General features: G+C 43.9%; 1 long non-coding RNA gene across 8 annotated transcripts; it reads right to left on the minus strand.

Moving 5' to 3' along the window:
• Positions 1-1,108: 1,108 nt before the first annotated feature.
• Positions 1,109-10,378, minus strand: LOC125721067 (uncharacterized). 8 transcript variants are annotated; one of them, XR_007385674.1, is made up of 10 exons: positions 10,242-10,378; positions 9,715-9,811; positions 9,440-9,572; positions 8,457-8,646; positions 6,323-6,453; positions 4,748-5,796; positions 4,302-4,516; positions 3,851-4,115; positions 2,389-3,682; positions 1,109-2,257 (listed from the first exon to the last, which is right to left on the minus strand). It is a non-coding gene; the product is annotated as an uncharacterized LOC125721067 (long non-coding RNA). The 8 variants fall into 8 exon arrangements; XR_007385675.1 differs by lacking the exon at positions 1,109-2,257 and having other exon boundaries at positions 2,622-3,682; positions 4,748-5,337; positions 5,589-5,796; XR_007385676.1 differs by lacking the exon at positions 1,109-2,257 and having other exon boundaries at positions 2,622-3,682; positions 4,748-5,110; positions 5,204-5,796.
• Between the last annotated feature and the right edge of the window lie 16,541 nt (positions 10,379-26,919).

Raw genomic sequence — 26,919 nt, forward strand, 5'->3', positions numbered from 1 at the left:
AGATGTTGTGACCCCAAACAAATCAAAAACAACACAGTACCACAGCAGTCAAAAAAGACATCAGGGGAATTATCATAAATATAAATAATAATCCTGGAAAGATTTCATAACTGGGGTGTACAGGTCACCTCTGTCAAAGGGGTGACTTTCATACAGCTGTCATCTGATTTTGTGATCTGAGTGTGGCTTTTGAAAAAGCAACAACACACCATTAAATTTCAGGCAAAAGAAACATGTCCATCTTCAGACTTTCACCATGTTTACACACTGCAGACAATTGTTGTGACAATTTATCAAACATTCCTTATTTTGTCAGTACATGCAGTGTGCTACAGTACACAATATGCTGCTCCACAAAATGAGCTGCATCAACCAATTTGGTACTGTAACAGCTCTTTGAGTATCAGAAAGTAGGACAGGGTTTAAGTATCATAAAGTTAATGAAACTGAAAAATCATAATGATCTTTTTAAACATTTATTTGAAATATGCCTTTACATACAGTACAAAAATCAATAAAATAAAAACAAAGAAATGTGGAAATTACCCGAAACATTGGCTACATGTTTTGGAGTTCAGATATATCCTCTTTCTTAGCCCTCTGTATATTTTTCTAATGTTGATTTTTAAAATTACATATACTTCTTTCCAGCCATAACTCCTCAGACAACAGACGCTTGAAACCCTGATCGGCAAGTCTGCAATTGGTTGTTTAAATGGCAATTGGCTGTCTAAATGTATAAAAATGAATTTCCGTTTTATGCAACTTTGGGTCAACTTTATGCTTTTACTCCACTATTTTACTCCAATATTAAACCAAAAACCAAAGTACTCCATCAAAAAAGGAACTTTGTCCGTATACAGTAGTATATATATGGGTGTGTGTGTCTGTGTCCACCTACTTCTGTCCATTTAGTATACAGTACATGTATGTGTGTATATGTCTCCATCTACTTCTGCCCATGTAGTACATATGTATGTGTATGTGCGTTTGTGTCACAGATCAGCACAGGGAAGCAGGCGAAGGAAGCCGTGGATAAAAAAAGGGTTTTATTTGCAGAGGAACATACGTAACGTTAATGACAGAACTAGGAAAATGCATGTGAACGCGGTCTGAAATACACTGAACTAACAACAGCAACCAGAAACAGCTGGTGAACACGGGGACTCTGCACGAGGTTAACGAGGGGGCATGATCGACGAGAGGGCAGGACGAATGGAGCATGACATTACCCAATGGGAGTGAAGGGACTAACAGGACCTAGAGAAACAAAAGCAAAATATCAATGAGGAACCGGGAACAGGACAGACACACAGAGCAGACACAGGGACAAGAAGCAGGAAAACCACTGACAAACCAACGGGAACGCAGACAGGCACAGGGGCACCAAGAACAGAGACACTGGGGGAACACCAACAGGAGGAAAAAAAGGACCAGGAGCGAACAAAGGAGCGGAGCGACGAGGAGCAGACACAGAGGTACGAAAACAGGAGGCAGGATGGTAGAGGACGGGGGAAAATGGGGAGCCCGAGGGAACCCCAGTAGGCAAGAGGCAGAAGCTGCAGAGGCAGCCGGCGACTGCGAGGTTGGAGCCGAAGGGACCTTCGGCAACAGCGAGGCAGGAGCAGGAGGGGACGACGAAGGGGGCAAGGAGGCAGATGGAGGGACAGGCAAAGGAGGTGAAGAGGAAGACAATGGGGGCACCAGAGGAGGCGAGGAGGAAGGCGAAGGGGGCACTGGGAGAGGGGAAGAGGGAACAGCAGCCACAGCCGGCCCAGGCATAGGTGACCGATGAGTCGGAGCGGGGGAACCCGCAGACGACCGATGAGTTAACGGAGGCGGGGCCGAAGAGTCATCGGAGAAGCACCCACAGGCGACCGCCAAGCAGGAGTCCAGGGAACCGCAGGCGACCGCTGAGCAGGAACCGAAGGACCCGCAGGCGCCGCACGAGTCCCAGCCACAGGGACCGAGGATGAGCCAGGGGGCAGGGCAGGCAGGAACCAACCCCTGTGTAAGTGACCTCTCCCCCTCCTGGATATGAAGAGGCCAATTCCTGGTTGGGATCTGCCAAGTGGGGGTAACAGAGCTGGGCTTCGCGCCTTAGCAGTGGGCGCAGGCGAAGCAGCAGCAGGCAGACTGGCTCCAGGCCCAAGCGCAGGCGACGTCAGGTTTGGTTCCTTTTGGGGAAATGGCGGAGATGGAGACGGCCCCTAGGGAAACGTGCAACTCTTTCCCTCGTCGCTTTCCCCGCTTCTCTCTCCCCCGAACAAGCGTAACGAGGTCCGGCAATTCATGTGGAATAAAAGGACAAAGACTGTAATCGCCCCCTACCTGCTGGATCATGTCCTCAGCTACCCAGCTCTTCAGCCGGGCTAAATGCCACCATACCTCTGCTGTGAGGCGCGGGTCTTCGGCAGGGGAGAAGTGGGTCAAGATTTCCCTTGACCGGCGAGCGACGGCTTGCGCCGTGGGGTCTCCCTTCATTTTGGACTCCTTGAGCCAGTATTCTACCTCGTCCAAAAGGTCAAGGTGTTCCGCCTCATGGAAGGGAGGCATCTTCTCCTGTAGTCCTGTCATTCTGTCACGGATCAGTACAGGGAAGCAGGCGAAGGAAGCCGTGGTAATAAAAAGGGTTTTATTTGAAGGGGAACATATGTTAATGACAGGACTAGGAAAACGTACTTGAACGCGGACTGAAATACACTGAACTAACAACAGCAACTAGAAATAGGTGGTGAATACGGAGACTCCACATGAGGTTAACGAGGGGGCGTGGTCGACGAGAGGGCAGGACAAAATATGTGTCCGCCGCCTTCTGTCCATCTAGTATTTTTGCATGTTTATGTGCGTTTGTATATATACTGTACATGTGTCCGCCTTCTTCTCTCCATGTAGTATATACAATGAGGGAAATAATTATTTTTATAGTTTGTAACTGTTACATAATGACTTTTTCTTGCTTGTTTTGTTAATAATCTATCTTTTGCTGGTTCAATAAACATACCAGTGAAATTACAGACTTCTCATTTCCTTATTAATGGGTCAACTTAAGAATTCAGCAGAGGTCACTGTATGTATGTGTATGTGCGTTTTGTGTATATATGTGTCCGCCTACTTCTGTCCATGTAGTATATATGTATATGTATATGTATGTGTGTGTATGCGTGTATATATATAATATTTTATCCTGCATGTCATGTTTAATTCTGCTGTGCATTTCAGAATTTCATTTTTCCCAGCTGTGCATAAAAAATAAAATGTATACAATGACATTATTCCTAAAGTCCTAAATAACATTGTAATAGGCAAAATATGTATGGAAAGCATGAAAACAAGTATTTTCATTGGTTATCAATGTTTCTATGGAGAGTAAAGAGCTGAAAGTGCAACTTTTGTGCCATCTCGAGCTCAAAAGCAATTATTCAGGGTTAGGCATGGGTCAGCCCGTAATAGAGACAAATGATCTTAAGTGTAATAGTTAATGTGAAAATACCATAAAACATTTAAAAGGGATTTTAGAAAATGAATACAGGGTCCAATTTATTAAGAGTACACAATAAAAAATGACAAAGTACCGAGTGTATAAACAGCAGCTAAGATGTTAAGCCTTCTTCTTTGATTTATATGATTAAAGCATCACTTTCCAGTCTGAAATTCACTTCTTTTGAAGAAAATCCACGTCCTAAAAAAAGACAAATGGAGAATATCAATATCCATATTGAAAATGTGCAGAGACATGTGTCACTGTATAACCTGTATATTTTAGAAATACAAATACCTAGGGTACCGTCATCAACATATGCTACCTATTTCACCTGTCGAAGCTGTTCACTGGACTGTGATGAGTTACCTGGCCTCTCTCCACTCTCACCAGCCCAATCACCTGCGTGGATGTGGAGCTGTGGTCCGCTGTGGCTGTATTGGCTGTTCTCAGTGCTGGTTGCTCTCTCTCATGGTGCCAGTGCTTGCAGTTTTCTTCGTTGTAGTCGCTGCCATGGTGCTCCTTATCGCTCAGGCTGGAGTGGCTTCCGCATGGGGAGTTCATGTCGTATCGCTTCGTCTTGTTGAATCCCTCGAGGCTGCTGCTGGAGTTCCTCTCAGATGTATCCTGGTCTCTAAAAGGGTAAGGACACATTAACGATATAGTAAACTGTATAGTGTTTGCTATTCTTCAGAATAAACAGATGCTCAAAAACAAAGGATTAAGCCATAATCCCACCAAAGTGTGTCATGACAGATGAAGGAATTAACTGAAAAATCTCTTAATGCTTCAAGCTAGCTCTGTGTCACAGAAAACTTACCAGTGGTCACGTTACATGTCCTTGACATTCTTCTTTGTCTAGGATGCTTTGTCTCTCTTGGCGAGACGCTCCTCGGAGTGCTGGTCTCACTCAGGTAGTTTCATGTGGATGTTTTTGCTGTGGTCAGGGTGCGAGTGTCTGGCTCCATCATGGTCGCCATCCTGAGTACAGTGCACCCGTCCGTGTCTCTCCTCTGAACGGGGCCTCGGATTCCCCTTAATTATAAAGTACGCGTAACAACCAGATATAGAGCACAACTGGGTATGGTGAACTGATAATACTTGAATCAGAACATCTACAGAACAGTAACAGTTAACAAGTACCAGTGTGTCTTGAGGTGTGATTATATTTGAAAGGAAAAAAAGAGTCTCACCAGCAATTGTGATAATTATATTACAGAATATATATAATGGCACTTAATATTGTCTAGTATCACCATAGTCTACCTGTCAGAGTCGCTGGGTGAGCAGGTGCGCGCACGGGCATGCAAACGAGCAGGAAGCAGGCAAGGAGCCGCAAGTCGGGGAAAAACTGGAGATTTATTAAGGTGCGGGCAGGGCATGACAGAACAGCACTAAGACTCACTAACATCAATGACGGACAAGAAACCAGGGCAAGACATGGACTGAAATAGACAAGACTGGGCAAAAATAATCAGACACAGCTGGGCTAGATCGGGGAAGCACACGTGGATAATCAGGGGGCATGGCGCACATGAGGATCATACGAGCCGGGCATGACACTACCATTTTGATGTTTCTGACAGTGACTGAAGTGTCAGTCATCAAATACCACTGGACACTCCTGGCCTGGAACAAACCAGCATATTTGTTTCAACCATATGCTGAGTTCGTACTAAAGCATCTCAAGGCAATGGAATGAAAGGAGCCCACAAGACGAACCTTGATGTAGCAGTAGTAATGTCCAGTGTGACAGCTGAATCCCAAGTGAACCAGCACGGTATACAGATGGTTAGATCTTGGGTTCTCCGTGGGACCAAAACATAAATGGACGCATGTCCAGGTATTCAGGGTACCTCACATTATGAGAAAAACAGCAGAGTCATTGTAATTGCAACAAATATATCATGCTATCCATTGGAAACCTGGGACTTGGAAGCACAAGTAATCATAAGGTACAAAGTAATTTGATTTCCCAACCTAAATATCCCACTTGCAGATCTGTGTCAGCTAAGAAACCCCTGCTTGAGTTACTCAGTTATGATGCTCAGACCAGAGGCAGCGTGTTTCAAAACATATTTACGAAGAAGGCCGAGAATAGCTCTACCTTAGATGCTAGGTAACCCATTTAAAGCCTTGACTTGGGTCTCAAGTTCTTTACTGGCTGCGGAAGATCCAACACTCTGCTGGTCCCGCAGTCTTTTAATCTCCTCCTCAAGTGCCTCTGAAGCAGTCTCCACTGGGCTGAGGTTAGGTTGTTCTTGGGAGAGAACCTCTAATTCAGACTGTCTTGCAGCTATGAGTTTGAAGTTTTTCTGTTGGGTAAAAATGATCAAATCAATTATGTATGAAAGAATACACACAAGAGTTATGAAAGTGAAACCAAAAATGTATCAAAATTAATCATCAAGTTTAATATGGTTCCATGGCGAGAATCTGTTTAAATTCAAAGCTGTTGTACTATAGTTCCTTTTTTAAGTTGCCAGGAACTTTCTTGTACAACCCAGCAGCGCTAACACATACAGACACATAAACACCTATGAGCAATTTACCAATTCACCTAACATGCAACCTTTGGCCTGTGGGAGGAAGGCAGAGAACCCAGAGAGAATAGCAAACTCCACACAGAAAGGCCCCAGCTAACCAGAGGGTTTGAACTCAGAACCCTCTTGCTGTGAGGCGACAGTGCTAGCCACTACACCACCATGCCGCTAGTCTCAACACAATTGCAGCAAATATTTTTTTTCTATTGTTTGTGTTAGTCTGGCTCACAACCAAACTACAAAACTTACAGAAATGTAAAAATATCAAAACAGCCGTCATGAAAAGAACCCTTATTACCTTTTTTGCAACTACAGTTTCTTCCTGGGTGTCAGGGAAGAGTTTGTTGGGTAACCTCTTTCTCTTCTTGCTTTTTGGTTGGTCCTCTTGCAAGACTTTCTGCTCAGTAGTCTTAAGTGTAGACTCCTTTTCTGTTAGTAAAAAATAGTAGCAAGACAGAATTTAATTCCTAGAAATTATGTTTACGTTGCATCAAATACTTTTGGTTAGTTTCAGCCATGCCCATTGAAATCCATTGTTTTCATTTAATTCCGTGTAAATACATTAGAACACTATGGAAGAAGTTGGGATGGGCATGGATGAAACAGGTGGTGCATCCCATCATTTTCACTGTTAACGTTCAAATTCACATTCAGCATGGCCAGAGCATGCAAAAAAAGTTGTTTTCGTTCGGGGGGAGGGGTGCACTGACGCTATTTGACCCGTGGCCTATTTATTTTTCCGTCCAATTTGTCTTTTGTTTTTACAGTTTTTGTATTTTTTTTCCCCTATTTTTTTACTAGTTTACTCTGTTCGTTACACTTGTTAAATTTTGCCATATGTATACTGTAGCTACCAAACTGATTTTTATTGTATAATGTTGGCTGACAATGTTGATATGTGACAGTTAGGAATTCTTATTAACCCAAATCTTAGCTGAGATTCTTCAATTTAGGTGTATAATTAATGTTTCACTGCTAATTAAAAATTCATATGAAGTGAGACTCATATGACTAATGGCCGTTAGCTAGCTTGCTAAAAATTTGAATGAAGTGGGACTCTCATCATTAGCAAAAGCTAAAAGTTCAAATGAAGTGTCACTCGCGTGACTATCGGCTGTTAACGTTCAACAGCATGACTTTAGGCCTAGTCCCCCTTCGTCACTGTCCCGAAGCTAATAGCCTACAGCAAACGTTACTTGGCCAATGATGCAAAAACCATCCACCCATCCATTTTCCAAACCGCTTATCCTACTGGGTCGTGGGGGGTCCAGAGCCTATCCTGGTAGCAATGGGCACGAGGCAGGGAACAACCCAGGATGGGGGGGCCAGCCCATCGCAGGGCACACTCACACACCATTCATGCACACGGGCAATTTAGCAAGTCCAATTAGCCTCCGCATGCTTTTGAACTCCGGGGGGAAACCGGAGTACCCAGAGGAAACCCCACGACAACATGGGGAGAACAATCAAACTCCACACACGTAACCCAGGCGGAGACTCGAACCCGGGTCCCAGAGGTGTGAGGCAACAGTGCTAACCACTGTACCACCATGCCGCCCCCTCTATGTGTATTTCATCATTAATTTAAGATGAGAACTGCATTGGGGTGTTTCCTCAACAAAAAAACAACAAAAAAGAGGATGTAGCAAAAAAGGAGGAAGGAGCAGTGGTTAGACTGTCCAGGACCTCCTCGGGGACTGGGACCGGTGATGGGGGGACTGGAGCTGGGTCAAGGACATGGGCAACAGGGGCAGGAGTCACAGGCGCGGGCAGAGCCACGGGTGGAGGCAGAGTGGCCTCGGGCGGAGAAGGGACAGGCGGAGGCAGAGGGGCCAAAGGTGGAGCAGTAGCTGGAGGCGGGGCCGTGGCAGGCGCCTCGGGTGCCGCAGGCACCGCTGACTCTGGGCCAGCAAGGGGCGTCGCAGTGGCCAGAGCCTTGCTGGGCGGTGCGGCAGCTGGCAGGATAGGCAGATCAGGCACGGGCTGGACAGGCAGATCAGGCGGGACAAGGACGTCAGGCGCCGGCGGGTCAGGTAGGACAGTCACGGGCTCCAGGGTTGCTGCCTCACTAGCAGGCATTGCCCCTTTAAGAGCCCGCTAACCCGCGGGATAGCGTCCCATACTGCCCTGGCCCCTTTTAGAGCCAGGCGTGTTCCCCGGAAGGGGGAAGCTGCCCGCAAAGGCAACGTCCGAGCTGATCGGGGAGCCCTCCCGATCACGTGCAAGGAGAGAAGTGGGGAAGAGAGAGCAAGCCCCCAGGATGATCGTTGGGGCTTCCTCCTCTTCTTTCTCCAGCTTGCAGCGGTGGAGGGAGGTTGGGCCTTTTCCTCAGGGACAGAAGGCGGTACAGCAGCCTCCGCGTAGTACAGCGCTACTGACTGGGCTCTCTGCTCAGTAATCCGCTGCATTAGCAGCCGGAGATTTTCACGTACCTCCCGCGAGGGGTACGCGTCTCCGGGCGGGGCTGCCTCACTTAGGAGGTCCCCGCTCCGGCTGGCCAAATCCCGGAATGCTGGGTCCTCCTGGACCTCCAGTTGAATTAGCTAATAAAGCACCTCCTGCAGTAGATCAAGGCGCTGGTCCTTGGCCCGCCGCAGTGCTTCTTTCAGGAGGTCCGTCATTCTGTTGCAATCGGCGGGGAGGATGGGCAAGCAGGAAGCGGGGAAAGGAGAAGGCAGGTAGGCAGGATAAAGGAAACCAGGATTTAGTCACTGAAGACAGGGCAGACGGCGACGAACATCAATGACGGACCTGGGGAATACGGACTTAGACATGGACTAAATACAGTATAAAATATAGTTTTAAAAGAGATGAGGGATATTATTAACCAACCTTTAACATTACTATTTGAGAAATCCTTCTCTATCTACTGGTGTGGCACTTTCTAATTGGAAGCATACTAATATAACACCCATATTCAAAAAAGGGGATAGAAGTAATCCAGCAAACTATAAGCCAATCAGTTTAAATTGCATAACTGGAATGGTAATGGAAGCTATAATCCAAGTGAAAATGGTAGATTACCTGGATTAAAATAACATTCTGAGGGATAGCCATCATAGATTTAGGAGAGGTAGGTCCTGTTTAATTAATCTACTTGAGTTCTTTGAGGAAGCTACGAAAGAAATTGATCACAAAAAGGCCTATGATGTTATCTGCTTAGTTCTGCAGAAGGCCTTTGATGTTGTCCACCACAAACGGCTCGATTATACAATTCCTTGGTAAGTCCCCACCTAGAATATTGTGTGCAGGATTGGTCACCATACCTTAAGGAAGGATCTGACTAGGAGAAAAGCTGGCAGAGTGATTGCCTGGCTGCCGGCTGCAAATGCTATGTCGAGCAGTAATATGGCATTAATCAACAGATATGAGGTGAAGATTTAAATATTCTAGAGGGAGCCTGATGGGGACCTACTTGTGTCGGATGAGCCGGCCTCCCTGGATCGTTTGTGCCGTCACATTGGCCATGTGGTATGCGAAGAGGAGCCAGTATTGGCGCTGGACTCGATATGAGAACTTCATAAAAATGAGCAAGTAACCGGTAAGAGCTGGGGAGACAGAGATCATGCAGGGGTCAGAGGCCAGAAAGAAGAAGAGCAACCAGCTTAAAACCTTTAAAAAGTCCCTCTGGAGACCCGAGTGACCCAGGGGACGCTCATATAGATGGAAGGTGAGCCCTCTGCCTCTTACCGAAGGTCATTCGACGACTGATTATTTCAGGGCTCTTCCTCATGCCCGTCACAGCGACTATGGGCAGACCCCAATTAATTACAGGTCCCCAGAAGTGCTGAAATCAAACAATAAAACACAGAGCTGATCTAACATGCAGCAGGGTGAAGGTACCATTAAAGAAATTCCAGAGGATTCTTACAATATATTAGTGTGAAATTATTAAACAGTAGTCACAAAATTATATTTATATTAACAAAAAAATCAGTTCGTGACTTTCTTGCCGTGCTTTTGTTGTAAGGATTTTCCCAACAGGTACATTTAGATCACGGAAAGACAAAGAACACAAACAAAAAAAATTATAAGTGCAATTCTGTGATCACCAGCAGCACTTCTGCAATGATGGACCCAAACGTAAGAAGTGACTTTATGCTTACATCTACAACAAAGTGAAGAGTTTAAGCTCTATATGCACTGAAGGCAATCGACAAGGAAAGTTTACATATAGGATTTTTAAATAAACTGTAAGCGCCTCTGGATGCACATACCTCCTCAGATACTTCTGAAACTACTTGTTCCTCAGTTGGTTCATAGCTTTTCGAAAGAAATTGCTTGCCATTTTAAAACTGACGTGCCGACAGACCCGTTATCTCCGCCAAAAAGAACATCCTCACTCCAGCAACTGGCGCATCGCCGCCGCGATTTCGCGGGCTAAGTGGATTTCTCCACTGTAATTGGTCCATCCAAGATGAAAAAAAAAACTGCCTTAACAGTGGGAATGTACAAACTGCACAGCATGCTGGTAAAGGTAGTATGGCGAAAAAACAGTACAGTATAGAATTCCAGATTTTACAGTTAAATATTTAAAATATTTATTTTCTTTAAATTGGGTGTATCTCACTAAAAAAAACAGTTTACTCCAATAAACAGTTATGTTTACTCCCAAAACGTGGGTGCAAATTGTTGCCTTATTTTATTCAAGGCTCTCAAGTTTCATCAAAACCTTTAAGATAGATTACATTATGGGAGAAACGCGTGTCTCACTGTTAATGCGAGGACCCCTGCCTACCGCATTCATCTTGCTCTTACGCTTCCACCTTTTCCGCACTCCATCTGTGTGCGCATTCATGTAATAACGTATTACGTATAAATATTTGCAGCGGGATCACACGTAACTTACTTATTATTCCATCCATCCATCCATTTTCCAAACCGCTTATCCTTCTGCGTCGCGGGGGCACGAGGCAGGGAACAACCCAGGATGGGGGGCGAGCCCACACTCACACACCATCCATCCATCCATCCATCCATTTTCCAAAACGCTTATCCTACTGGGTCGCGGGGGGTCCGGAGACTATCCCAGAAGCAATGGGCACGAGGCAGGGAACAACCCAGGATGGGGGGCCAGCCCACACACACTCACACACCAGTCATATTTATTATTCGCAGCGTCTTATTCCGATTCTCCGGTCCATCTTAAATGTTGCGCAGCCGAATGCAATGACGCGATTGCGCATGTAGGGGGAGCATTTTAATACCTTGAACCTCTCTGGACCAGGCAAACATGAACTTCTCAGTACACGTCAGGTATCCACAATATAGAATAAGTCACATTGTCCTGGCCCAGACTGATTTAATGTATTAAAATGGGCATGGAAACCTGGCTTCTCATTCACACCTTTGTGCGCTATAGTATGACATGCCTTGTTTCCATCTGATCGTTAAAGTATTAAATCAGTCTGGGTCAGGACAATGTCACTTTTCCTATATAGTAGCATACCTGATGTGTACTGAGAAGTTCATATTTGCCTGATTGGGCATATTTCTGGGCCTGATTGGGAGTGAAAAGACGTTTGCGTTTGTCTCATTTTCTGATAAAATACACACATACTATTACTGAATCTGCCCAGATATATACTTTCCTCAAAGTGGCAACAAGTCAGTATAATCGTGTTCAGTTAATAGGAATCGAAAGCCAAATGAAGTTCTGAATGTAACCCTCGCTAAATGAGCCCCTCTACAGGCGCAATCGCGTCATTGCATTCGGCTGCGCAGCATTTAAGGTGGATCGGAAAATGTGAGTAAGGAGCTGCAAATAAGGAGCCAACTTCAGCCTTATTCGGGAAGCTCCACTCCGCGTGCCTGCGCAATCCACTAATTCTATATAAGGGGACACGTTAGTAGGCGTTATTCCTTTCGCTGAGTATAGTGTGTGGGCTGGTTGGAATGTGTATGTCTCACGGTCAATGTGTTGTATTAAATTTTACTGATTTATGCAACGAGATTTGACTGCCACATAAAAACTAGTTTTAGGTTAACAGTTAAATTTTGTACATTGAACAACAGAGTTCACCGTAATTATCTAATGACCAACTAATAATGTGAATAAATCTACAGAAACACATGTTACCCCAGAGGTGATGCTCTTTCTGACAGCAGGTTCGGAGACTGTCACAGTAAAACCATAAAATGTCTTCAGGCTCGTGATCTCCAACAGCTTTTGCAATACCCAGAATGCATGCGAAGTTGGGAAAAAATAACAGTCCTGTATTTGCAATAATATGGACTCTTAGTATAATCAAAATACAGTACTTTGTCTTGTATGAGCATGGATATTTTTACAGTGTAAATATCATGAATATAACAAAACATCTTTGTATGTTAATAAAAATTGACATAATTTATTATTATATACATAATATTTGAAAAACAGAAAGCTATTCTAAATTGGAGCCAGCTTATTTAACACCTCATCATAAAAAATCATAATGTGCATAAATATGTTATTGACACAAAAATGGACGGTAGGCTCCTTATTTATGTACAGAGTTGTTGTAAAACGGGAAAACTTAGTTCATGGATCCTTACCGGTTGCCTTATGATATGCAACCATGGCCTGAGCGTAACTGCGCCAATGGTAGCATAAATGAATCGGTCCTCTTACTTTTTGCCAACACCCTGATTGCCGTGCATAAGCCGCACTTGGCACAACTCCTGTAAGCCACTGCTAACTAAGCCGACACTGCAGCACATCAGCCGAGCCTAACCTGAGTCTTCCAGCTACACTCTATGGACAAAAGTACTGGGACATCTGGCCACAATACCTACAGGAAATCCTATGAAATCCTTAGGCATCAATGTGGAGTTGGTCCCCCCTTGCAGCTATAACAGCTGCCAATGTTCCTGAAAGGCTGACCACAAGATTTTGGAGGGTGTCTGTGGGATTTTTTTTCCATTCATCCAGAAGAGCATTTGTGAGGTCAGGCATTAATGTTGGACATGGCCTGGCTCCTGTGTCCCAAAGCATTTGTCCATATAGTGTATCTGGGTATAAGCATGTAATACCTGCGAAAACCACAGTTCTTAGATGTTTGTACATGAAGACTAACTTTTAGTTCTAGCAGCAGATAATTTCCTAACTACGCGTAACACTTACTTGTGGTATAACTTAATCTGGTGGATTGGGTCATATATAACCAAAAGATTTAATAGTATTAGGCGATATCTAATTTTGCTTCCATGTCCCATTCTCGTCAGTGTGGGGAAGCAATAAAAAAGGCCAATAGGATGTTGGGGTATATCTCCAGGTGTGTGGAGTATAAGTCAAGGGAGGTAATGCTAAGATTATACAATTCCCTGGTGAGACCTCACCTAGAATATTGTGTGCAGGTTTGGTCACCATATCTTAAAAAGGACATTGTGGCCTTAGAAAAGGTGCAGCGTAGGGCCACAAAAATGATTCCTGGTCTTAGAGGAATGCCATACGAGGAAAGGTTACTTGAGCTAAATCTGTTCAGTCTCAAGCAAAGGAGACTGAGGGGGGACATGATCCAGGTATATAAGATTCTAACAGGTTTGGATGCTGTTTAACCAAATAGTTACTTCAGCATTAGTTCAAATTCATGAACTCGTGGCCATAGGTGGAAATTAGCGGGAGAACATTTCAAACTGGATTTAAGGAAGCACTTCTTTACACAGTGCGTACTCAGAGTATGGAATAGTCTTCTTGATAATGTAGTGCAAGCTAAATCCTTGGGTTCCTTTAAATCAGAGTTAGATAAGATTTTAACAACTCTGAGCTATTAGTTAAGTTCTCCCCAAGCGAGCTTGATGGGCCGAATCGCCTCCTCCCGTTTGTATAGTTCTTATGTTCTTATGTTTTGATACCGTTCAGATATCACACTCAGGTATAAGATATTTTGAATGTATTTAAAAAAGCAACAGTATTCCAGACAAAAACAAACAAATGTTAAGTTGCACTGCTGTACCTTCTTAAAAAATTTAGTGACACTGTCTCCAAAAATGATCTCAAAATGTGAATAAATTGTCCCAGTCTGGAGCCCTACAAGCAAAGTCTTTGTGTGGGAAATACTGATCTTTATGGCATCAACTGGAAGGAAGGCCAGGATGCAACAAATGAAAACAAACTTTATGTATGAAATTGGCATCAAGATATATTTATTTATTAAACGAAGGCGTCAGAACCCTGTTCCAGATCTTTCCAGCCCACTTGAAATCCTGCTTAACATATTCAGCTAGGAGACTGGATAGAGTTAATGTAACATTAACCATGGACATAAACCATGAATTTATTTAAAATTTATTTCTCTAATGCTATTTTACTCAACATTAGCTCTTACTCTGCACCTTGGGTCTGTTCCCTTCTCCTCCCTTTGCATATATCAATACACATTAAGGATATGATGGCTCATCTATTATACAAGTTAAGAAAATAAGAGTAATTAAACATTCTAAGCACTATACACTAACAACATGCCCTTTAATCTAGGTAAGCCTGAAATATAATAATAACACTTTATTGATCCCTGTGGGGAAATTCTCATGACGATCAGGCATTTTGATCTTCCTTTGATGCAACGCTTTCTCTGCGGGGCTTTGAACTGCATGGCTCTTTCTGGAGGTTAAGGTGTTGGAGTACACTGCTGTTTCTGCTTAGCCCCAGTGAATGATTTCAGCAGCTACCACATCAGGGCTGTACAACAGACATAACGCACAGTAACTCTGAAAATGGTGGCTCCATACACACGGATAAATCCAATATAGAAGTTGGTTCTAATTGGTCTGCTGAAGGTAATATTAATGGAAGTAGTTACTTAAAACCTCAAGATTTGGGGCTTCCATTACTCCATTTTAGATGTAAATAACAATATTTCAATCTGCATGCAAAAGGAGGAGGTTATTTTTTATTTCCCAATATAGTTTTTGTAATTAAAAAAGGACAAGTATGTCAGACATATACGTTTATTGTTCAGTGCCATTTTGTGCTGCTTGATAATGTGTGGGGGACCCCAGGATCTCAAGGATTCCTCTTCCTGATCCCTGCTTCTGTAGTCTGCTCTGGATGGACCTGCTGTCTCCTGCTGACTGGGGCCCATCTTCAGGGCGGCCCACCACCTGAAGAGCCTCAACAGTGTGCCTCAACATCCCTTCGGAGAAGCTCAGATCAAGAGCTTATGAGACCAACCCGGTGTCTCTGCTGGGGGGGGGGGCACTGACTAGGGGTTAGCTGGCTTGTATTCCTCTGTCTAATGTTGACCAGGAAACATTCAAGCTGCATTTAAGCTGTAATATGCAATTATCTTAGCTGCAGGGTTAAAGTTATGAGTCTGCTCTTCCTCATGCTGAAAGTACTTTTACTCACTGAACAGTGTGAGGAAAGCAGCCTAAGGGAGGGCATGTAAGCTACCTGGGGCTAGTTAGCCAGGTAACATTCCCTTGTTCACCGACAAGGGCGGATCAAGAGAAATTTTCTTAGGGTGGCATGAGGGTGGCATGGAAATCAGTTGGGGTGGCAAAATCAAAGCCGTTTCTTTATACATTTGCAGGTGTTACATTCTCTAATACTGCATGTACCATATATGGTTAAAATACATCAAATCCAGGGAACTCACAGTCTCTCCTCCCTAGCACCTCAGCTTTGGAGTGTATGTCTATTCATACTTCCTCTGCTGCTTACCAGTTTCACCTTCTTGCCCTGGCTCAGCTTGATCTTCTTCTTCTTGCTCCTTCTCCTCTTTCGCCATCCGCAACTACGTCTGCTTTTCCTCCCTGATCCCTCCTCTTTGTGTGTAAGAAACTAGTGATGTCATCCTTTCTTTTCATACCTCTCAGTAGTTTCTGAAATCATGCAAATGCAGATTTAACATTCCTGTTAATACTTACGATTACCGCATTTTGTTTTTGATGATAATCACAGGTTTCAGCCTATACTGTAGCATAAAACAACACTAAATCATACCACATTGACTGATAATCTCCCTGCACTTCATGTAGAAAATTTTAAACCTCGTTTTCATGATTTATTGGGCTAATAAGACTTATCTTGATGCCATTGCCAGAGTGTAACAATCAAACCGTCTGTGTTGAAATATGAAATGCCCCCGGTGTTGATTCCAAATGTTCTCTGTCACCAATCTTAGGTGTGGTCATAGGTTGCTAATGGCAACAAGAAAAAAATAGGGTGCGTTCAACTTCATGCAGCCACTTACAGCGCTGTCTTAAAGCTGTCTTATCTGAAGGTGTGGTACCTTCTGATTGGAAGCACGCCTTCATAACGCCTATTTTCAAAAAAGGGGATAGAAGTAATTTGTCTAACTATAGGCCAATCAGTCTAACTTGTATAACTGGTAAAGTTATGGAGGCTTTAATCAAAGAGAAAATGATAGATTACCTGGACTCCAATAACATTTTGCGGGATAGCCAGCATGGATTTAGGAGAGGTAGATCCTGTTTAACAAATCTGTTGGAGTTTTTTGAGGAAGCTACTCAGGAAGTTGATGATAAGAAGGCCTATGATGTCATCTACTTAGATTTCCAAAAGGCTTTTGATGTTGTCCCCCACAAGAGGCTCCTACTTAAACTCAAAGCGACTGGTATTTTAGGTACCGTAGCAACCTGGATTGATAACTGGTTAACAGATAGGAAACAGCGAGTAGTTATAAGAGGCACAATGTCACAGTGGGCTTGCGTTCATAGTGGGGTACCGCAGGGTTCGATTTTAGGACCACTATTGTTCCTAATTTACATAAATGATATGGATACCAATATATACAGTAAACTGGTGAAATTTGCAGATGACACCAAGGTGGGTGGTGTAGCAGATACTGAATTAGTGGCTCAGCAGCTACAGCGGGATCTTGATTTAATTAGTAACTGGGCCTATACCTGGCAGATGAAATTTAACGTCGATAAATGTAAGGTACTCCATCTAGGGAGCAGAAATATAAAGTACAGGTATTTCATGGGTGTCACTGAAATAAAGGTAGCTGATCATGAGAAAGACCTTGGTGTGTATGTTGATGCTTCCATGTCCCATTCTCGCCAGTGTGGGGAAGCAATAAAAAAGGCCAATAGGATGTTGGGGTATATCTCCAGGTGTGTGGAGTTTAAGTCAAGGGAGGTAATGCTAAGATTATACAATTCCTTGGTGAGACCTCACCTAGAATATTGTGTGCAGGTTTGGTCACCATATCTTAAAAAGGACATTGTGGCCTTAGAAAAGGTGCAGCGTAGGGCCACAAAAATGATTCCTGGTCTTAGAGGAATGTCATACGAGGAACGGTTACTTGAGCTAAATCTGTTCAGTCTCAAGCAAAGGAGATTGAGGGGGGACATGATCCAGGTATATAAGATTCTAACAGGTTTGGATGCTGTTCAACCAAATAGTTACTTCAGCATTAGTTTAAATACACGAACTCGTGGCCATAGGTGGAAATTAGCGGGAGAACATTTCAAGCTGGATTTAAGGAAGCACTTCTTTACGCAGCGTGTAGTCAGAGTATGGAATAGCCTTCCTGATAATGTAGTGCAAGCTGAATCCTTGGGTTCCTTTAAATCAGAGCTAGATAAGATTTTAACGACTCTGAGCTATTAGTTTAGTTCTCCCCAAGCGAGCTTGATGGGCCGAATGGCCTCCTCTCGTTTGTATAGTTCTTATGTTCTTATAATGCATTCTGGTCCTGATGCAATGCATCATGGTTTGATTTTTTTCTCCGGCACTGCAAAATGTCACCACATGTCACCATGTCACATGGTACAAAAACCTCGCGAGAGCAAGATGACTTAAGACAGATTGTGCAGCCAGCACGCAAAGGGTACTGACAGTGCTGCACGATCTGTCTTAAGTCATTCTGTTCCAAGAATGCGTACCCATGCGCACTCGGAAAGATGACATGTTGCTGCTTGATAGGTCTCATGTCGTAAAGGACTGTCGTACAAGACTTTATGGCACAGTCGGATCTGCGTTTTCTGTTACAGCGAATTACTGCATTCAAAGCCAGCGAGAAAGTCAATGTTTATTCACCCCCCCCCCCCAAAAGTAGAAAAAGCTGAAAAATTCCTCCAAAGTTGAATTATGATTTACGTGTGTATGTATGTATGTAGGGGCGGCATGGTGGTGCAGTGGTTAGCACTGTTGCCTCACACCTCTGGGACCGGGGTTCAAGTCTCCACCTGGGTCGCGTGTGTGTGGAGTTTGCATGTTCCCCCCATGTCGCCGTGGGGTTTCCTCCGGATACTCCGGTTTCCCCCCACAGTCCAAAGACATGCTGAGGCTGATTGGAGTTGCTAAATTGCCCGTGTGAGTGAATGGTGTGTGAGTGTGCCACGAAGGGCTGGCCCCCCATCCTGGGATGTTCCCTGCCTCGTGCCCATTGCTTCTGGGATAGGCTCCGGACTCCCCGTGACCCAGAAGGATAAGCGGTGCACTGGAGCATTCATCCTCATGTCCAGAGGCTGGAATGGAATGGATGGATGGATGGATGGAACCATCATCGATTGTGCACAGCAGGAAAACAGTCAACACGTCATTTATGGATGCAAAATTAACACGAAGGAAGTGAAGACCTTCTCCAGGTTTGTTTAAGGAGGAACTATTTTAATCTTATGTGCTGGTCTTAAAAATCAACATAGCTGACAAGTAACTAACAGTCGTCATTTATACTTTACATGTGAAGTTATAGGATACTAAATGGGTGTACACCGCTTTACTTCTGTAATAGACTGAATCCTTTATCAGTTCAATATGTACTGCTTATTAGCAATGAAGAGATGCACAGGACAAGAGAAACCTACTGTATATTATGAGGAGTCCGGAGTCTAATTTGCCGGTATAGAAACAACTAAAAACAAAGTGCGTAAAAATACAACTCACCATCCCGCAGAATTAGTGGCAGCCCTGAGCTTGTTTCTCTCTTACGAGCCGGGTTGGGGGAGAGAGCGGAGATGTGTAACAAAGATACTGTAATGAGGTGCGCAATATTTAACTACACTAAAATCCCATTATAACGAACTTCAAGGGACCTGGCACAAGAGTCTGTTATATCCAAAGTCCGTTATATCCAGAGCTGCTGTATGCCCAGAACACAACTACAGGACACCATTTACTCATGCCACACCCCAGCAGACACACTTGTGGTATAGATTAGGCCTATTACGTGTACTAATCCAACTTTACCTGACCAGATGCCTGACTATTAATAATAGTTGCTTTAATTATGTAAAGTTGACTTTAAGTATTAGCAATAAGGTTGTGCCATGTCAATCGTCCACCATAACACTAGTATACATTGTTTTGTGGTTAGGTTAAGAGTTAGGGTTAGGCCCCCTGGTGGACATGAACTATAATTACAAAATACTAACTACTACGAGATATCTAACAATATACATTGTAACATTTAACATGGGGTAGCAAAATCATATGTGGCAGAGCAGAGTATGATGTGGAGCAGTGGTTAGAATACAAAGAATGCAGCAGCAGTATTAAAAAACGTGCAACTCAATCACTGTGGAGGCAGCGACTGTACCTCATTTCATGTCACAACATCATACAAAACAAGTGAGACCGGAAATGAAATAGCCAATTTGCCGATTTTCTGGCATTGCCCCTGGTGGATAGACGTAATCTACGCGTGCAAGTAAAGTCAGTACATTGCTCGCGTTGCGTGTGAGTCCTGTTGCTTGTGAGGCGTGTTGTGAATACGTCGCCTTGCATGAAGTATATCGCGGCCCTAACAGTGCAGCAGTGAGGAGGGGCTTAGGGTACCGGAGAAGGTCCCTACTGGCACTTCCTCCTCAGTCTGAACCATGCTGGCGGCCACCTGGCTCTGCTATCTGCTGCGTTTAACTCCAGTGTTCTTGTGTTGACCTGACATCACACCGAGCTCTCATTCCTCACATGGGCTCTGTGAAGGCCAAGTGAGTCAGAATGTAGCAACTGAAGTGAGTGAAGGAGAGATGGTGACCATTCACTGATCCTACCAAGACTCCACTGTCACTAAGATGCATTGGTACAGACAGAAGCCCAACAGAAGTCCAAAGAAAACTTTTGGACAGCCAGTGTTAGAGGAATAGTGGAGTGCAGATCTGAATAGGAACTTGAAGTCTCGGGTTTTGAACATCTCCAACACAGAAATAGGACACTGAAATAATTATTACTGTGCCTTGGAGACACAGTGGGCCAGTTGCAGGAGAAAGGATAATTCTGAAGACTCATCCTGCATCTTTTCTGAGAACAAGACCACCTCACTACTTCTGACTGAAATCAGTACGACAATTCAGATGCTATTTAGGTTACTTTAATCTTGCTTTCATGCTACATTTCCATAACAATCCACCAGTTAATCAAATGTAGCCACCTTCACCCAATGAACGGGACTTTTATTCAAGGAAGGGCAGGAATTTATTTTGCAATTTACTTGGAAACAACAAATGGTATTTTCTGATTGTCTGGTAAGTGGCTTTTAGCTCTGTAAATTGAATTCGGCAGAAACTCCACTCTGCATGCCTGCGCATCATCCAGTTATTCTATATAATGGGACACCTTGGTGAGCGAGCAAGCAGGAAGCGGGGAATCACGAGTCGGGCAGCCTTTGATTCAAAAGACGGGGCTTTAATGGGGAAAGCATGAACTACAAGGACCACAAGGTACAAACATCAATGACAGACCTGGGGAAACAGACTTGAAGACACAAGACAAGCCGAAATAACAGGAAACAGGTGATCACAATCGGGGCAGCACACACGGTTAATGAGGGGGCGTGGCACACACAAGCATTGGAAGAGCTTGGCGTGACAGAACCCCCCCCCCCCCCCCCCCCAAAGGCGCGCACTCCAGGCATGCATCAGGGGAGGCGATAGACGAGACGAGACTGGGGACACAGGACCATCAACCCGCAGGCGCCCCTCCCCCCCCCCCCCCCCCTCCGAGCCCCAGCCCAGGCAAGAGAGGGCGAACCAAGGGGAAGGGTGGGTGGGACACTGGCCCTGTGCCCTCTCCCCTTTTGGGACACTGAAAGGTGGGATTCACAGTAGATGTTAGCCACAGCTAGATCCTGCTCTTTCCCATCATTCCAGGAATATTTAGATCCTAGAAAAGCAGAACAGAGAAAATGTTGCAAAAAGCCTGCGTGAGAAGCACTGTCTTTTTACTTTTGCTCCAGGTTGTCACGGTCCATTTTTGTGGGGCTGCCCTTGAGCAGCACTAAATCCTCCCCTTACATGATGGAGGCCGTCAACTTCAAGCCCAAAGCCTCTGTCACCAGCTTCTCATCAAAGGTGGAGAGCTCGCCAAGGCCCAGGTTCTTCTCAATTCCATGTCTCCTAAGGAGGAGAGGGGTAGAGAAGTATTTTCACTTTCCTCAGACCTCAGAAACACACACTCCACACCCCCTCTTTGTCATTCATAGCATCCAGAAGAGAGAATGTGAATCCTGCATATGCCATCCAGAGTTTACAGGGTTGGTTCAGGGCACTTGCTGACACAGGCGTCAGCCAGGGTGGCCATGATGGTGGTGTTGGTGTTAAAGAGATCATCGTGAGTCATTCTGGGCTTTCTGTGCATTCCAGCAGGAATTAGCACAACTTCACACCCCTTCAGAGCAGCATCGAGTTGATCTGGGCCGATGTAGCCAGTGACCTGGGACCTGGTCTCAATGTGGCTAAGGTCAGCAGCAACACTGGGAGTGTAGATAATATCATAGAGGGAGAACTGGCTCACCAGGGGTCCTGGCCGATGCACCCAACATTGCCACCTTGGCATTGTTCTGGATGGAGGTGGACAAGTTCCAAATGATGATTTGTGCTGATCTTGCAAGGCGGGAAAACATTCTGAGTACTGATTTGCTGACAAGTTTAAAACAAAACGTAAATTATACAGATTCATAGATAATCCTTGCTGTGGAAAATGTCGCTCTGAGATGAACATCTGATAACATTATGATTTAAATTCCGAATGTAGCTTACGTAACTGTTCCAGCATCTCCTTTGAAACAGACCGGAACTAAATGGAAGAATGTCATTTTCTGGACAAAATGCATTTCATGAATGAAAGAAAGTAATTTTGTGGGTGAAATCGATTCTGTGTAATTATGCAATGCCTTTGGAACAACTAAATGCATTTCTTCATTTGCCAAGTCACGAAAGGCACACAGTAGGCATTTCCTGTGGGGAGAGTAGTACCTTTCAATGACCAGAAGGTGGAGCGGCGGCTTTAATTTTGCAGACTCTTGTAATTACATTTCACTTTCATTTTCAATGTAATAAAAATGTAATTAAAATTAAAAAAATAATAATAAATATTTCCTGGGCTCATACTTTCACTGTTATATTACTCATTAGTATCACTGTTTTTATTACATTTTAAATATTTTTCAGCCAAGCCAATGAAAAATCTTGGCGCAGATTCCCTCCTGTTGTAACGAATCCTACTCTGTCACTTTTTCTAGAATAACAATTACACAAGGGTGTCCAATCTTATCCGCAAAGGGCCGGTGTGTATGCAGGTTTTTGTGGTAATCTGTAGGTCACACCCAGGTGTGAGGACTCTTCAGCCAATCAGTAATCTAAATAGGGAGTTGCAGCGAAGACCCGCATCCACACCTTTGTCTTTATTAACAGTCATTTAACTCCTTTTATTGTTGTTGTTAATATTAATAGTTGCATTTCCCTATTGTTTGCCCATGTCGTGTGTATACCCGGTTTGATCCTCACGTGTTTTTAGCGTGTGTAAATCATCCACTGCATGTGCATCTTGCAGTGCAGCATCTGTGAATTTGGGTTTGGTGCTTGTTGGTTGCCTTTTCTGATCTTTCTGTTTACAATTGAAAGCGGGGCATGCTGGTACATGCGCTCTGCCGGTGCTACACTAGCATGAAAAAGGAATCTGGTCCAGGAATCTATTCGTCAAGCGAATTTTGTGCGCGAACCAATGCATTCTTTTCCACAACATTTTTGGTCGCAAACCAAAAGACCGCAGCATTCATGAACCGCAGGTACGACTGTATGTATATCCATCCATCCATTTTCCAAACCACTGGAATCCTACTGGGTCGCGGGGGGTTTGGAGCCTATCCCAGAAACAATGGGCACGAGGCAGGGAACACCCCAGGATTTGGGGCCAGCCCATCGCAGGGCACACTCACACACCATTCACTCACACATGCACACCTACGGGCAATTTAGCAACTCCAATTAGCCTCTGCATGTTTTTGGACTGTGCGGGAGAAACCGGAGTACCCGGAGGAAACCCCACGATGACATGGGGAGAACATGCAAACTCCACACACACGTGACCCAGTCGGAGACTCGAACCCGGGTCCCAGAGGTGTGAGGCAACAGTGCTAACCACTGCACCACCATGCCGCCCCCTGTATGCTATTTCATTGTATAAAAAGAAACTTACTGTACTGTACAATAAAGTATTTCACCACTGCTTCTTCCTCAGCTCCCACTGTTTGCTAGCACATGCATCTTTTGATTTCTTAGTGCAATCTGTGCTTTATTTTTTTTTTGTGAAATGTAAGTGCAGTATCTGTTTATTAAGTGCTGTGGTTTAATATGTACATTATTATTTCAGTGCTGTGTATACTGTCCTTAATGTCTTGCCTCTCTCGTATAACATGAGATACGCCCAAATTGACTTGCAACAAGTGGTCCTGGTTCCAAATCCGGACGTCGATGGATACCTGTATTTTATATGCTGTAGTGTGCTGGGTGTCAGACATTGCAATGCACCTTGCTTTGATTTTTACCCGTTAGATCAGAGGGAGGTAATCTTATCCAGAAAGGGCCGCTGTGTATGATGGTTTTCACTGCAATTCTCTGAACAGCGGTTATCCCAATACCTTGATCTTGCTAGCATATTTAAATGTGTACCTATTCAGGAATAGAGTGGTGAAGGCATTCAGAGGAGGACTGATGATTATCAGAGGGAACAAAGGGGCTGGGTACTTGTCAGTATCCAGTAGAACCACCAGACTCCTACACTGAATGGTTCTGGATGTGGCACAGACGTTAATCCCTCTGTATTAGGGGATCTGTCTCCAGTTTGTACTCTTCCAGTTAATAGATAGATTATCAGACAGATTTTCGCCCTAGTCCAGTACTCATTGACAGCCTAATACACCATGTTTCAGTTTCTCTTGATAGTCAATACATGTCACAGGATGTACATTACTCTGATGGGCAGGCCCTCTTACATATGATGGAAACACTACAACAACTTAAGAATAAGGGTCAGAAGAGTGAAATACATATAATGAGTGTGTAGCTCAGCAGACTAAGACTCTGTGGCTGTGATCAGAAGGTCGACGGTTCGTGCTCGGAATTGGCAGAATAGCCACATATCCACAGGCTTTTGAACAAGACCTGAAAACCCTGGGGGCCTCAAGGTAGCAGTCTCTTCACTGTGACCCCCAAGCTCGTTCTTGCCTTTATGGAGAGCAAGATGGGGCAAATTATTAATACCATGGGGCCTTAGCAGAATTACAAACCAGTACAAGGAAAATAGTTGTTAATTTTACATACTACCTTCTGCTGGCCTTATGAGAATATTCAGATTATCATTTTTCCCCATAATTGCAATTTTGACATTAAATTGATGATTTTCCCACGGTCCTGTGGCCGCTTTATATGGTAATTATTGATGAAAACTTTTTTGGAAAGTGAAACAATATTAAAATTGCTTTATTGCGTAAAAAAACTGTTTTTGTTTAGTAAAATAATGTTTTTCGCTCTTTATACCGCCGTCTTGTGGCAAAATTTGAATACTGCAGTTTAAAAACAATTAAATGATTTCTTCCCGAAATTGCAGTACCTACTTTAGGCCACGAGATGGCAGCAAGAAAATTTAAAAATTATTTTCCCAGTCAACTAGCAGGTTGTGGTTTTTTTTGCCCATTTTTGGTGTTAAGTCTTCATTAAAATAGTTTGACTTGGTCCAATGTATTTTTAATATAAACAATTGCCACACAAAGCTGCTAGTACACTGTGGGAAAATAATTTTTGTATTTCGGGAAGAAATCATTTAATTGTTTACAAACTGCAGTATTCACATTTTGCCACAAGACGGCAGTATAAAGAGTAAAAAAAAAACGAAATTGCAGTACCTACTTTTGGCCACGAGATGGCAGCAAGAAATAAGAAAAAAATAATTAACCATCTGTGCAAGCAGGTAAACATTTACCATCTATATAAGTATTGCACATTGCACATTGCATAGAGAGTGTCCAATCTATGTTAAAGGTGATTCGAAAGAAGTCAGACTTCAGTAAAGACTGTACATTGGCAGCCATAACATAAGCCGTAAATAATTACCAAATGAGTCATCCCCTTTCAGAAACATTTATTGATATTCCTTCATAACACACAGACATAAGATTTTTTTCCAACTGTCAGCATCTGATCCAAATGGGATTCCCATTTCCTTTCTGTGGGATCCAACAGAACACACCATCAGTCAACATGCCTTCAACCATGCAGGACAGGACCCAGTCCAGGCCAAACCTCACGGTGCTGGTGTTGATAAAAAAATGTAAGGAACATGCAGCTGCAGCTCACCCACAAACACAGTCCACAGCATCCTGAAATACTTTATTGTACAGTACAGTAAGTTTCTTTTTATACAATGAAATAGCAGGGGGTGGCATGGTGGTGCAGTGGATAGCACTGTTGCCTCACACCTCTGGGACCCGGGTTCGAGTTTCCGCCTGGGTCACATGGGTGTGGAGTTTGCATGTTCTCCCCATGTCGTTGTGGGGTTTCCTCCGGGTACTCCGGTTTCCCCCCATAGTCCAAAAACATGCTGAGGCTAATTGGAGTTGCTAAATTGCCCGGAGCGATATTTATTACTATTGTTTAGATTAAGTATATAACTGTTCAATGATTGAATATAACTTGATATTGTTGTTTGTGTTGTTTAGTTTGAGGTTCTAGTTTCTGTCTTTATCCGCTTTCGTTTCAGTAGGCAGCTGGTTCATCCCAGGCTCAGGGTCTCTCTGCTCTTCATCAAACCCACACCCCCAGTTTGGGAGCACCCTCTCCCTCTCCTCCCCCCACAGCTGTGACCGTTACTCCTCCTTGAGGAGTAACCGCTCCGCACCCTATCCCAGCCCCTATACCCACAGGAGTGCATCACCCAGTGAGCAGCCGCCCTGCCTATCCCCTCACACAAGCGCACACTGAAATCATGGTCCTAAGCTTTCTCTGTGGGTCACCACGATAGTACAGCACACCGACGATTACCCTCTGACTGAATCAGAATCAGCTTTATTTGGCCAAGTATGTCCACACATACTGGGAATAGTCAGACATTTAATCAAAATAATTAAGACAAGACATACACATACAGTTCTGTTGATATGCGACGTATATAACCTCTGCATTCGCAGCCCTGCTTCAGTTATCGATTGAAGAGCAAATTTCCAAAACTCACTCAGTCCGATAACCTAAAGTAATAAGTCATAATCCTCTTCATACGTTGCAGTAATGGCAATGAAATCTCACTCAGTGTTTATGTAATCGAGCGATGGAATTTCGTGAAATTTCCAAAAGTCCACAGAAATCTTCTGAAAAACATTCCTGCGGACTGAGTTTTTGATATTTGCTTTTCAATTAACACAATTCTCTTCAGTCTGAGGTTTAACAGAATTCAGCCATATGCTGTTCAAAAGAAACTCAGCAGAACAAAAACAGAAAGGACTTTACATCTGTCTGAAAGGAAAGTTGACACAGGCTACAGCAGTGAACAAATCAATCAATGTATTAAAGTTAGGCATTAAGTAACTGGAGGTAGTATATACATAACATGATGACATGCCTTTTCTGTACTGACCATATTAAGGACACTGCCCACCACATACCTGCTTCATTTATTGTTTTATACTTGCAGCTGCTTATTCAGACACCTCGTCTACCTGTCTGTCCATGTTG

This window comes from Brienomyrus brachyistius, unplaced genomic scaffold, assembly GCF_023856365.1.
Source record: "Brienomyrus brachyistius isolate T26 unplaced genomic scaffold, BBRACH_0.4 scaffold27, whole genome shotgun sequence".
NCBI classification, from domain to species: Eukaryota; Metazoa; Chordata; class Actinopteri; order Osteoglossiformes; family Mormyridae; genus Brienomyrus; species Brienomyrus brachyistius.